The sequence below is a fragment of the Rattus norvegicus genome, chromosome 6, assembly GCF_021556685.1.
Source record: "Rattus norvegicus strain SHRSP/BbbUtx chromosome 6, alternate assembly SHRSP_T2T, whole genome shotgun sequence".
Lineage (NCBI taxonomy): Eukaryota > Metazoa > Chordata > Mammalia > Rodentia > Muridae > Rattus > Rattus norvegicus.
Window position 1 is genome coordinate 119,958,153 of NC_141539.1, and position 14,784 is coordinate 119,972,936.

A 14,784-nucleotide genomic window follows, 5' to 3' on the forward strand; every position below is an offset into this window, starting at 1 on the left:
TGAAATGGCAGTTGGAGGAAGGAAACTGGCTGTAATGCTCTCACAAGTTCTAAGACCTCATCAATCCTTTGTAAGTCCTGTAACAATCTCTACCTGTTTGATTTTTCCTCAATTATAAATAAGTTTGAGTTAGTCAATGTAACACTGGCAATCCTTAATCAAATCCTAAAGTTCTCCTTGTAACACCATAGCACAACCACAAGGTCACCTGAGTTCTGAGTAGTGACTAGGCAGCTGTCCTTGGGGCAGTGGAATTAGCATTAAAATACAGATAACTTCAGGGCAAACCACAACTTTGGAAAGCAAAACTCAACCTCCAACAAACAATCTAGTCTCCAAAATCTAGTCTCCAAGACACCGAGTCTATCCTTCATGCTACAAAGTTTGACTGCCAATTCCTACATATCAACGCACGATGGTGCGGTCTCCAATACCTCAACAAAGAGACATTGTCCTAAATTCTTTTAGAAGCCTGGTTTCTAGGATAAGAGTTTCATAAAAATATTATCTCAATTTAGACCTGTTTCCCTAGGTTGGCTCATGTCACATGTTGTCTATAATGACTTTATCCAAATTACCAGCTTTATGTTATGTCAACTTTCTGTTATCAATATTATACCTTTTTAACCATATCCAATAACTTAAAAGCCAATAGTCCATAACCAAGGCATGTAGAGCATATTTATACATTTAAAACCAATGAGAAACAAAATTGAAGTGGCTACACATATCTTTAATATTTAGACCAAACACCATTATGACTTTTCTAGCTGTGATTTTAAGAGAAGCACCTTGTCACCTGCTAAGTCTAATAATCAGCTCATGCAGACGCTCATCCCCGAGCAGCTTCTCCAGCTGACCTAGACTCCTGGCTACAGATACAGGGCTCCAAGGACCGATTGAAACTGCTTTTTATTCATTTGTTCCTTTTTTGAAACAAGTTAAAACCAAATCAAGATATGAACGATTGGCAGATAAAGTTTTTACCATTTTCTCTTTTGAACATGAAACATAAAACATTTAAACAATGAGAAGCAAGAACCACAGACATAAACTGATAGACATGGACAGCTTGGTGCACCAAGGACAGACAATACACATAGAGGGAAAAACTAGATGGTGTCCCACCAAAGGGACCCATATTCCAATAGGAGTCAGCAGAGAGGTAGGATTTCCCCTTTCCCACCACTTCCACGGTGACCATCCACTCGAGTGGAGTGATATGGACGATGGATTGTCTCAATTCCTGGACTAGTCCATCAACGTGTTGAAACCAAATTCCTGTACGATACTGAGATATATTACGGGATATCTGAGCAGCACGACTAACATTCACAAATGGTATGGGAGTGAAACACAGTCCTGAATATTTCCACTCACAACCCAATTACATTAACTCCATCAAGCTGTGTATGGGCATTGAGATGTCCTTGGGGGTAGGGGGTAGGAAAAATGAAGAATTGAGATATCTTTTTGTTTGATTCTCCTGAATAAATGTTTCAGGCAGTCTACCTCTATCAAATCTGATCAGTATGACTCTGTGAAGTTTCCAGAGCCTAATCACACCTTTGACAAGCACAAAGACACAATTTTTCTCCCAAAATACTGTGTTCCTTTTATCTCCTCCCTTTTTCTCTCCCAGGGCGTCCTTTCCTTTATCTCTCGCCTCCTCGGATCCAAGGTCCTTGGAAGGGCCTTTTTTCTTAGGTGCACCTTTTCTCTTTGAGCTCTTTAATCTTACATTTCGCTCTGTTTCTGACATGCTGTCCTGTAACTCCCCTAGCGCTCCCTGTCCTGCTATTACTGTTGGGCGGCATTTCTCATTTTCTAGGCACGATTTCTGGCTGTGCCTAGTGGCAGCCGCAAAATCAAAAACCAAAAGAGAAAGAATGAGCGCTGCCAAAACAATAACAAAAGCTTCCACCGCATCATTTAATGGGGGAGAGAGATGAGAGAGATCAAGACCAAACATGTCTCTCAGAGCTTATCTTTCGACCTGCAGTTCTGGACCCTCTCTGTGGATGGAGGCTCTCCTCGGCACCGGCGATGGTGAGGCGTTTGTCCCGGGTTTCGGCACCAAATGTCCCGTGCTATCGTCTCGCCAGCAAGAACACGTGCGGACACCAGGATTCTTCTGCAGCAAAGCGTTTATTACATCTTGAAGAGGAGAGACTGGGGCCCAGAAAGGCGCTGCTTATAAAACCCTAGCACGGGGGTTGGGGATTTGGCTCAGTGGTAGGGCACTTGCCTAGCAACCGCAAGGCCCTGGGTTCGGTCCCCAGCTCTGAAAAAAAGAAAAAGAAAAAGAAAATAAAACCCTAGCATGGCGCGTCCACGCCTGATTGGTCGCTTACCCATGATCTCACTGGCACACCCCGGGGTGGGCAAAGACTTGGCGCGAACACACTCTTGCACATGCGCACACAGCTAATTTCCTGAAAGGAAGTCGGGCTGGCGCAGCGGAAGCCAGCACCATCTTGTAATGGCGAATGCTATCCCGGCTTTCCACGTGGGGCGCAGCGGAAGCCAGCGCTATCTTGTGATGGCGAATGTTATTGTGGCTTTCCACAGTTCTAAACACATATCTTCTTCGAGGAGGGGAAAAAAACTCCATCTTACAGAATTTTGCTTACTTCTCAGACAGAGGCTTGCACTTAGTTCAGTCACTATTATAACTAAAAACATCTCAAGGCAATGGACTAGCATTTGCCTTTCCATTGAAATATTCTGCTCTGGGAGTGTCATGGAAAGATCATAGGATTGAGAAAGCTAAGTATACTCTTAGGACTAAGAACCTCTGAAATTTATGAATTTATGACATCTGTCACCAGGTGTCATGTATAGTAAATAATTTGTAAGCACAGGATACTCTGTTGGGGCTTCTTATAGGTTCGCTACGCAACAGAAAAGAAGGCAATGTTCCTGAGTCAGCATTTATTCCAGGATGAGACCTTAGGAGATGCAATTGTGTTTCAGTAATCTATACCCTTAATCTCACTGGCACTATGCTGCCCTTGCCTGGACTCATGCCCTTTTTCCCCTTCATTCATGTCCTGTCTGAAGTTAATGCATGGCTGTTTACATCTGCCCCCCAAAAAATCACAAGACAATACTTGTTATGTAAAGGTACTGGAGAGAATATGGTAGAATGACTGAAGGGGTACAGGAATAGAAAGAAAGGGGAAGCCAGATTTGTACTGGTTCAAATCATATTGCTAATATGAGGTTGTAATACGAAGGTTGACATTTAGATTTATTTTTTATAGTGAAAAGCAGGTTGTTAATATTAATGACCATAAGCTAAATTAGAGTATGTGTTCAGTTACTTTCTAAGTATTCCATATATTTTTTTCTCTTTATTGCTATTTATGGCTTATCTCTCTAAGAAAATTTTATTTTATGCATTTCACCCTCTCTGTCACTTCTCATGATGCTTATCTTCTCTACCAGAATGGGACACACCAGTAAGAGGAAGGAGATATCAAACATCATCTTTCTCTATCATTTAATCTTCTCTGAACCTCGCTTTCTTTTACTCTAGGTCCCAAGGTAGTGATTTAGAAATGTATTTGTTATGCTTCCAGTTTTAGAAATCAATTAGCCTGGGCTGTAAAAGATAAAAATATAACCATAAGCTCTTCAAATCTACATGCTCTAAAATTAAAACACAGTGATTCCAGGTTAACCAAATGGAGTTTGTACATTTAGACGATACTACGAAGAGAATGTCGCTCATCTTTCACAATAGCTGCCTTCATATAATACAGGTTAGTTACAGTATCAATTGATTTCACAGACACTTCACAATGAGGTATCTGTATAAAAGAAAGACCTAGAGGGAATTTTTGAAGACAGTTGTGAAATTTGTATAAAGTCTGATGTAATTATTAAAAGCCCCAAATGCTGTCTTGAGTGGTCTATTGGTCACGATGACATAATTCCTTTCACTAACTGTATGAATTGACTCTCTGCCATCACTGTGAAAGTGAACCCTGTTCAGCAAAGAAGATAGAATGTTTAAGAAAACAGACGGATTCTTCTTGGCTGTCAAAAAACAGAGAGTGAAATTAAGGATGCTAACTTTTGTACTAACAAGAAAACTTTCACGCGAAGTGAGTTTGCTCTGGAGGTCAGTGTATTATGCTAAAAATCTTCATGCTGTGGACTCATGTCTTTACCTCTTCACTGTATTACTGTCAAGGGAATAAAAGAATGAAGGTTAATACTATCTGGAATCTCTCTTTTGTTATGAAGCCTATCAAACTTGATTAAATGTACTGCAAGTTTAAATAACATAGGCTATGGGAAATGTTCAACTCTAAGGTAATAATGGGTTCCCCTGGTTAGGTAAACAGTACAGCAACACTTACTAAGAGATTTCTTTTATTAATAAAGAAGAACTAGGTAACTTCATATTTTTCCTATGTCTCCTATGAACTTTTAAGTTAAGAGTTCTCTCTAGTTATTTGTGGTGTGTGTGTGTGTGTGTGTGTGTGTGTGTGTGCACGCGCGCGTGTGTGTATGTGTGTATGATGGCTTATAGATATCTAGATGCTTGACTTTATGATAATGGAAGTTTTATGTATGTTAATTTTAGGGGTATTTGGATATTTGGATATACCTGTTAAGCCATCTTCCAAACTAGATAAGGTTATTGATGGAATTATTATCTAATGAGTTACCCTTTGGTTTTTGAGAGAGAGAAGAAGAAACATTAGAAGAATATGTACTTGAAAGTGTTTTAAGGACAGAAATGTTTGGCTGAGGCGGGGAGCCTCCTAGAAGACAGACATGATAGGCTCCTGTTTGCAAACATAACAATGTCCTTAATGATGTTAGGGGTCGGTGTTTGCCCGTGGGATGGTTCTCAAGTTGGGGTAGTTATTGGCTGGCCATTCCCAGTCTCTTCCCGCATCCCTTCATTTCTTGTAGATAGAATAAATTTTAGGTTGAAAGCTTTGTAGGTGGCTTGGTGTCTATCACTCCATTGGGTTTCTGCCTGGCTGTAGGATGTGGCCTCATCAGGTTTCAATGTCCCCAATGCTAAGGTCCCCCTTATTGGTTTTTGTGTACTTCCCTCATCCTTCATCTTTATCAAGCCCTGGAAATACACCCCAACTCCCCACCCATGTCAGTTGCAGATTTCCAATCATTCACATGACCATCAGGCCATCTTTCCTGTCCTATGCCATGACTGATCCTGACTTTTCCCATTGCTCTCCTGATCCTCTCTCCATCCCTCAGTTTCCTTCCTCCACCTGCTTCTTATGACGATTTTATACCATTTTCTAAATAATATTCAAGCATTTTCACTTGTGCATTACCTCTTCAGCTTCTTTGGGTCTGTAGAGTGTAGCATGGATATCCTGTATTTTATGACTAATATCCACTACAGATTCAATGCAATCCACATCGAAGTTCCAGCAGAATTCATTATAGACATTTAAAGGGCAATGCTCAACTTCGTAAAACCAGATACATTAAATTTCATAGAAGAGGAACTGGGAAATAGCCTCGAATGCATCGTTGCAACCACTTTGGAAGAAAATTTGCCAGTTTCTCAGAAAGATCAGTTCTATGAATAGTTAGTGAATAGTTCTTCTACCTTAAGGCCCAGCTATACCACGCATGAGCATGTACCCCAAACATGCACCCCTCTCCCACAAAGACACTTGCTCAACTATGTTAATAGCAGCTTTATTTGCTATTTTAAGAGACTGGAAAAATCCTAATTGTCCCTTGACTGAAGAATAGATATAGAAAAAATGTGGTACATCTACACAGTGGAATATTATTCAGCTATTAAAACAAACACATCATGTATTTTGCAAGTAAATGGATGAAACTGGAGCATAGTCATCCTGAATGAGGTACCTGAGTCCCAAAAGGGCATGCATGGTATATGCCCACTTACAAGTGCATAGTTAACAACATATATTAATGAAAGATAACATTATAGATAGTATGTCAAAAGAGGACCTCTAGATTCCGAGTGTACTGAAATGTTTTGTTTTATTTATAGAACAGTTTTTCTGTATATCTTTTGAATTATGTAGTCTAAATATTTATTTATTTATTTATTTATTTATTTATTTATTTATTTATTTATTTAATATAAGTACACTGTAGCTCTCTTCAGACACCAGAAGAGGGCATCAGACCTCATCATAGATAGTTGTGAGCCACCATGTGGTTGCTGTTATTTGAACTCAGGACCTTTGCAAGAGCAGTCAGTGCTCTTAGCCGCTGAGCACTCCAGCCCATTTAAAGAAATAGCTTACTTATTTTTTTTTTTATTTTACGAATAGTGGTAGTATGCCTGTGAGGGTGTCAGATCACCTGGAACTGGAATCACAGACAGTTGTGAGCTGCCATGCGGTTGCTGGGAATTGAACCCGGGTCCTCTGGAAGAACAGCCAGTGCTCTTAACTGCTGAGCCATTTCTCCAACTGAATTGTGTATTCTATATCTGCCAGTAATTATACTACACACACACACACACACACACAAACACACACACACACACTTGTGACAATTAATGAAATATAAAATATATCACTAATCTTGCATCTTCTGAAATGATCTATATTAAAGGTAGAATAAAATAGTCAGCATGCCTTAGAAAACATGTGATATATTCAGTCTTTGAGACAAAATATGTTCCACTTTTCAAATCAGGAAGGAACTTTATTGCATCGAAAGCTTTGTTCGCTCTGCCTTTTATCATATTACAATGTCTACGTTTTTTTGTGACTCCAGAGTTTGATGCCACACTGGGCTACATCTATTTTGAAGTGAAAATAGCATCACTCAAATCATGGTTAATAATAGCTAGGAAATAGTAGAAATTAAATTAACTACATTTTATGGTTAAGCCAAAGACTGAACTAGTGTACTAGGCTTGAATAAATGATGACTCAGCTCATGTGACAGAATGTTTCAAAGCCATTGTTTTCTAGCATCATAGCCATAGTAAGGGATCTTTCTCATACATGAATCTCAAAAATCTCTTTAAAAATTCAGAGTAAATTTCACATTACTTTAGCAAAGTGTGGTGAAGAAAAATCTGTGACTTTAATTTAAAACACCATATTTTGTTGTTGGCGACTTCGTTTTTGTTTTTGTTTTTGTTCTTCTTTTTGCTTTTGAAAAACAGGAGTATAAAATGTATATGAAGACAAATATCTCTTGATGTTTTATTATTCTATTTGATGTAGTGCCTAGTGTGGTTTGGAATGTTTTATGACTTAGAAAATAAACTATCTTCTATTTTTGAAGTCCCTGGTTTCTCTTCATTAAGTTACTCAGGTTAACATCACCAACAAGTGCCTTTCTTCTCCATAATGACTTCATGAAGTCAAATATCCCAACTAATTTTTAAATTTTAAGGAAAATTTAATAATATCACTTTACTCTTCACCTTTGTTTCGCCAACACCTTCCACGTCTCCCCTCTCAACCCTGTCCCATGCTACTCACTGCTCTCACATTGATGTTCTCCCTTTCTTTGATTATTTTGTGATTAACATACACAATTATATGTTACTTAGAATACAAATGTCAACCGCTGACTCCATTTGGTATTGCTTTTATATGTATAGTTTCATGATTACTAAGTTTGTATTGGATAAGCAATTGGAGTGCTCATACCTAAGAGAGAGTAATCCAAACTTTTTTGTTTTACAATTATTAGTCACCTGTAGTTATTGAACTGGAGTTTTGACCTTGTGAAATTTCACTCTTTTCTGTCAGCATATCTATTAGTATTTTCACTATTTCAATCTTGTTTAGTGAGTCATAATATTGAATTTTGGGTGTAGCCTCCAACTTTTTAGTCTATTGGCCATTATAATATTACAACCCATCTTTTCTGATCTTGTGTGTGTGTGTGTGTGTGTGTGTGTGTGTGTGTGTGTGTGTGTATGAGCATGTGAGAGTTTGTGTCGGGTTTCCATGATTTTGTCTTCTTAAGTTTCAAAATTTCATTATATATCTTAGGTTCTTGTTCTTTCTGATACTTTCTCTCATTCTGTAACTTAGCTTTCCTTTTATTTTCTGACAGAAAATACTTTTGTTTATTTTTATTTATATAGCAACCATCAAATTTTCAGTCTTCTGGGTGTTGCTATGAATTTTCACTTAAAAGTGCTAACACACACAAATACACACACATTTCTTATTTTTCTCATGTCATAATCCCATATATAAATATATACATATAATTGTGTATGATACATATTCCATAAAAAGTAAATGCATATAATTTGGTCTTTTCCCTATTACAAATAGTGCTATGACCATTTAATCAAATAAAGATCACATATGAAGATGAAGTAGCATTAACCTATTGTGGTTATAAATTCAGGTGTGTGTGTGTGTGTGTGTGTGTGTGTGTGTGTATCTTAATATTTTTCAAAACCTATTTTTAATGATGGCTCTTAAACGCTTTAACTGTCCTTTTAGTCTTATCACCCACCAGAGGTAGTTGGAAAGAAAGGAGACATGGGGGATGTGACCTGTTAGATACATTCATTGGAGTAACTCCCATCAGCCCATCTGTGTTGCCTAGAAATCTGCAGTTCATTTCACAGGTCAGCAGCAGCAGCCTGATCCACACACAAACACTTCACAGGTACACTAACAGTCCAGTTTGGTAGAGTTGAGTTAGCAAACAGGAATCAACAGTAGTGGCACTACCTAGCAGAGACAGCATGGACCCGGAGGGACATCCGAAGTTCTGGGCTATGCCTTTCAGTGAAGATCAGCGAAGACACAGGATTTACAAACGTTGTATATCTAGCTGTTCCAGGAAGCCAAGTTCAGTTGAGTCCCATTTATACCCTCTGTACATGACGTCTCCTCCATGTGTCTTGCCTCAGCAAGTGTGTTTTTCTCAGCTGACATCACTCTACTGATCACTTTGAATCAACAGAAGCCACAAGAAACTGAAGTTTACCTCCAGATGAGTGTGTGTGTGTGTGTGTGTGTGTGTGTGTGTGTTTCTCTCTATGGAGTCCCAACAAATGCAGCTCAACTAGGCAATGTAAGGTAGATCAATGCATGTCTTTAGCAAAGAATCCTTCATCACATCTCTTTTCATATGCTTGCTTTAGCAGAACATCCTCTTCTGTGTCTGCTTGAGTAAAACATACCTTCAAGAGTTTGCTCTACCTTTAACAACTGTGTCCACTTTAATGAAATGTTCGTTCACATGTTTGCCCCAGAAAATCACTATCAGAATGACTTTCCAAAGAACCAATATGTTTCTACTTCATGGTGTGTGTGTGTGTGTGTGTGTGTGTGTGTGTGTGTGTGTGGTGTGTGTTGTATGTACATGTGGATATATACATGTATGTATCTTTATGTGCACCTATGCTTACATGTAGGCTTGAGTAGGAAATCATATATTGTTCTGTCACTCTCTGTCTTTTTCTCTTGTGATATAATCTCACAATGACCTTCTGGATGAGGTGACATTCAATAAGCTCCAGCAACTTTCCTGTCCCTGCCCCACTGACATTTTAATAAGGTGGGATTAACAGATACCTAGTGCTTACTCTTTGCTGTTTAAGTGGATATCAGGAAACCTCATTCAGATATTCTTTTCAATTCCTCAAGTATTCTTACAAAGAGAGAAAATTCCCCAGGTTAATATTAATGATTTTTATATATTGGAGAAAATTTGTTTTGAGGCTTTAGGCACATTATAAGAAAAGAGAATATATATATATATATATATATATATATATATATATATATATATATATATATCCTAAGGTATCACTTGCCTCAGAATTCCATGTTTTCCTCCCAGCTGAAAAGCTGTTCAGTATTTTAATGCTTTTAAAAGAACATTCAACACCAATTCATTATCTCTGTTCCTTTAACCACTGATTTATTTTTTGGGTTGCCAGTCATAGTAGAAAATAATTAATATCTATGATCCATAGAACAAGACATCAGTACAACAGCAAATAAAATTTGCTGGGAGAGAGAGAGAGAAGAAAGCCTATCTTCCAGAGGGTTTTTGTTAAACTAGTATAAAAAAGACAAAAATGTATCTCTGAATCCTTTCTTTGGTTCTGAGATGCAAAAAAGAGATGGTATACATCTTTGTGACTGCATTTCCATGTAAAACTTCGTTATCACAATAGTGCTGCTTAAGATCCCATATATGATCCAATTCATTGGCTATTTTGGTTATAACTACCAATCTTCCCCAGCTTAAGGTTGGCAAACACGTTACCATGATAACATTTCATACAAGAAAGGACGGGACAAATTCAGCTAACATTTCTTTGGTGTGTGCTATATGCCTTGAAGTCTTCCTCTGTATAACAAAATCAGAGAATTCAAATGCCATAACAGACAGTTCTGAGACAACACATCTGGACAGATGTGAAGTAGTCAATCAAGCATGCAGTCACTCTCCTATCTACACTCGGTATTAGACAAGGTGCTTTCTCAAATTTTATTCAAATTCATCACAATGCAGAAGATTAATACAATTTTAGTTATTGTATTTGAAAATACAATGCCACCGTACTAATAAGCCTTCCTTTTCAAAGTGACAGAATTTAGAATTTATCTGGAAAACATGCGTCAAGGTATACATGAGGGCATTTTCTCGAAAGGTGGACCTGAGTGGTGATGTATCTTGAGTTGTGCTAGTCACATCGGTGGATGAGCCCTTACACTGTGAAAGAGGAAAGCTGGAGAAACACCAGCACTCAATTGTCTCCATTAACAGTAGGTGTACCAAGCAGTGGCATGATCCTTCTGCTGCCTTGCTAAACTACCATCAGAGATGATATAACCATATGCAGTGAACAATAAGATCATTCTCCTTGGTATGACTTGTGTCAGACCTTTTATCTCAGCAGTGAGAAACATGACTAATACAGACAGTATAATGTATCATGGTGGAAGAGTCAGAAAATTTCATTAAAGAAAAGATCGATATGGGTAAAAGTATGAGCGGGTTCAAATTGTCTAACCCTCTGTATCCTTAAATGATCAGAAAATAATGACCTGCACCTATGGGGCCATTCCTTCATTAAAATAATACAGTATGCTTAGGGATGCATTCTGCCTAGCACCCAGCTGTCAGTCAGATGGGATTGGCATCCTACAATCATGAAAAAAGTCATCAATAAGCATAACTTCGGAGTGCAGGGATGTCAGCAGTAAGGAATTATGGGTCTGCTGCCTCAAAAATATCTGAAAAATTTTAATGTGCTCAGATGAGCTCTTTGAGAAGTGCTAATAGGTGTCCTTAAAGGGATTCTTATTCTTGTAGAGAAGAACCTGGGTTTCAATGATGTTTATTGAACTTCTATTATATACTGTATTAAATTGCAAATATATTACCATTTTTTTACCAGTGCTGAAGGTAAAATTTTTTAATGATAAGCTCAGATGTGTAAAAAAAAAATTACAGTCCACATGTACTTTCATTCCACTCATCAGTTATGATCAGAAACACTTGCTGCCTTGCTTTGTCTAGTTTGTGAATATTATTCAATAAAATCTAGAACTAAATTTACAGTTTTACAGTTAGGTAACTTTGTAAATTCTTATTAAATTATGTGAAAGAACAAAATCAAAATCTCCCATAGCTTTTGCAAAAATCTGTATTAATTACCAAGATAAATATATCTGTATTACTTTCCAAGATAAATATTTTCAGTTAGGTGTGTTATTTGTAAGAAAGTATAAGAATATATCATGAACATAATATCTAGGAACATAATGCTATATTTGCTGAAGCCTTCTGAGCAAAATTCACCAAGAAATTAAGTGAAGTGAGAAAAAGTTTACATTTTTATGAAATGCTCCAGAATTGTAAAACAGAATAAAATACCTTTCTCTCATTTTGAATTATAAAACCAAGAAATATGTTACTTTCCTATTATTCATTTTCTGTGGGCAGAAAAATGTCTATATAGCTTACAAATTATTGACCTGAAAACCTCCAAAAATTAATCCATAGAACTTGAAAGTAATTTGGAAAGGCGAGTGTGGATTAACTGGTCTATAAGAATATGCCCCCAGGTTCCCCTCTACAAACTCCATTCCCTAGGTGCTTAATGAAACAATATTGAAGGGGAGGTGTAAGGCCAACCGAAATCTGGCTATCTTTAGATGTCTCCCATATGATGGCAAGAGGTCAGTAAAGGTCATGACATTCAAAACATTTCAAGATGAAGGAATTTTTTAGGAGAAAAAAATCTGTACTATAATTACTTCCAAGATGATCATATCCAACACAGGGATATTTAAAAAGTCTTTCTTTGAAACTCATATTTTGAGTCCAATGAATGATCTATTTAAATGCTTTTGCAGGTTTTTCATCACATAAGACTTTTTGTATTAAGTCAAGCTGCACAATTTCGACAAAAACACACAAAAACCAACCAAAAAATCCAAACCAAAAAAAAAAATACTTAATAGGAAGAAGGTACCCCCATTACTCTTCATACAACACATTTCCAGAGTCCCCATTCAAGGCCCCAGATCCTAATACATTTGGAGACAACTTACAAAACATGAAAATTATTGCCCGTTAAGCAATGTTGTCTGTTCCAGCTTAACTTGGAAGAGAGGAAGATTAACATTGCTTTGTGTGGCTGCTATGGAGAAGATATTTTCAGGAGCTATAGCAAAAATGGTAATAAAATTGGAGGTCAAATTGTCTTTATTCCAGATTACAGCACTCAGCATTTTCAATGTTCAGTACTCAGAAAAAAATGCTGTAATGAGCCTTAGCTCTCCTGTTCCCAATTCTCTACAGTATCAATTACCATCAGTGCAACGCCACTCACAGAAGATTAGTTTCTGTTTATTTTAGGCCCAGCCCTCTAGCAAATTTGCTGAAATTGAACTTATTACTTAAACCATACTACTAACCTTTGTGATTCACAGTGTTCAATATTACCTTAAGTAATTTTACATATTCTTGAGGACCTACCGTAGGTTTCCCATGATGTGTATCATATGATTCAATAGCATGAGATAGTCGACATTAATATTCTTATATGACAGCCTTAAGACCTAAGATCATGTAATTAAAATGGCCTGTCATTCAAACAGATAGGCACACTGATAATTTGTAACATAATGTAGAATACAGTCTATGTGTTTCAATTTTTTTCTAATTAAAGGACAATTTCATTGTACTCTATTCTGATTTTCTTCCATATTTATGGGTTGACAGTTTATAGGGATATTTAACAACAAATTGCTTGGGAAGCTATATATTCTCTTATTTGTGTTTAAAATTTGGAGATAAAAGTAAAAAAATGTAGTAATCTTGTTTTATATACTAAGTAATATATAAACACTCATAAATGGTATGTTATATAGACAAATAGCATACATTAAAATTACACCCACAAAAATGCATACATTGTTGAAATTTTGTGAAGACAAAATAATAATGAATTGGCTCATAAAACTAATAATTTGAGCTTTATCAATAAAGCCAACAATTTTATACTCTCTTTTCTTGTACAAACCAGTAGCACACTACATTTATCTTTTGCTGTCTAACCACATGTTTCCCTCTTCACTACATGGCAATTTTCTTCCAGGAAGTAGTTATTGCATTTTTGACATGCTGTCGTAGCAGGAAATGAGAAAAACAACAAGGTCTTCACATCTCTCAACACAGTCACCATATCTGAGCCTTTGTATTTTTCATTCAACAGGCCCTGGTGTCCAGCACTGGCTGTTTTTCTATTTCTAACAACTATGAAGCCGATATCTACATAAACCGACACCATTTTGTTTTTCTCAGTCTTCCAGAACTCCTTGATTTGCTCTATGTTCAAGTGATTTCTTTTCCGTCTTAGTGACTTAGTGACTCAAAACCCTGAGAACATCCAGAAACCCTCAGTGTGCCTCAGGGTGGTCCTGCACTCTCTGTGCAGCCGGAACTTCTTCATTGGTCAGGCCTTGAGATACATTGGAGATTGTGACTGTCACTCCCACACACAAGTAAGCTCACTTGCAGAGAGGGTGAAATAAATGAACTGCAGCACGAAGTTTCCTCTTCTTATACTCTGAAATGTCTAATTAGGAAGCATACACTTTGATGGACACACAGTTGAGGTTGAAATAGATCCTATGAAGGAGTCCAAAGGGCAAATGACTAGGAATCTAAGGCCCATGCTCAAGTGAAAGAAATGCCACTAAGAATTGGGGATTCTTCCAAAACAAGACCTCAGAGACCTAAACTTTCCGTGAATGAATTTTACAGCCTGTGGAAACAAGAGTGGAAACATGTTGATTCCTGAAGCCCTGGCAGCTTCCTTGGTCATTACTGAACTGAAGGTAAGAAATTCACACTTATAAATTTATATCGTCAAGAGATAAATGAGGATAAATCCATGTGAATCTCTAATCCTATTTCAGGAAATGCTTTCATTTGTCTTTAAAATATATTTGTGCTCAAAATAGCCTTGATTCAAACTTAAAGAACATGACGAGACAATAGTTTTGTTTTGTTTGAAATAAAAAAAAAACTTTTGATGCCAACTTTGGAAATATAATATTCAAAGGGATAAAGCAGATTTAAAATGCAGAAAAATAGAGCAGGGCTACTTATTGGTGAGTTTCCCAGTAAGGCTCCTTCACAGAGGCTCATGCTTGAATTCATGGTATGTTTCTATATGCTATTCTGAAGAACAAAATACATTTTAAAGAGAAATAAACATGGGGACCATGTGGTGGTGAGGAAATCTAGCATTACCCAGATGTGCCCATTCTAATAGCAATGGAGGTA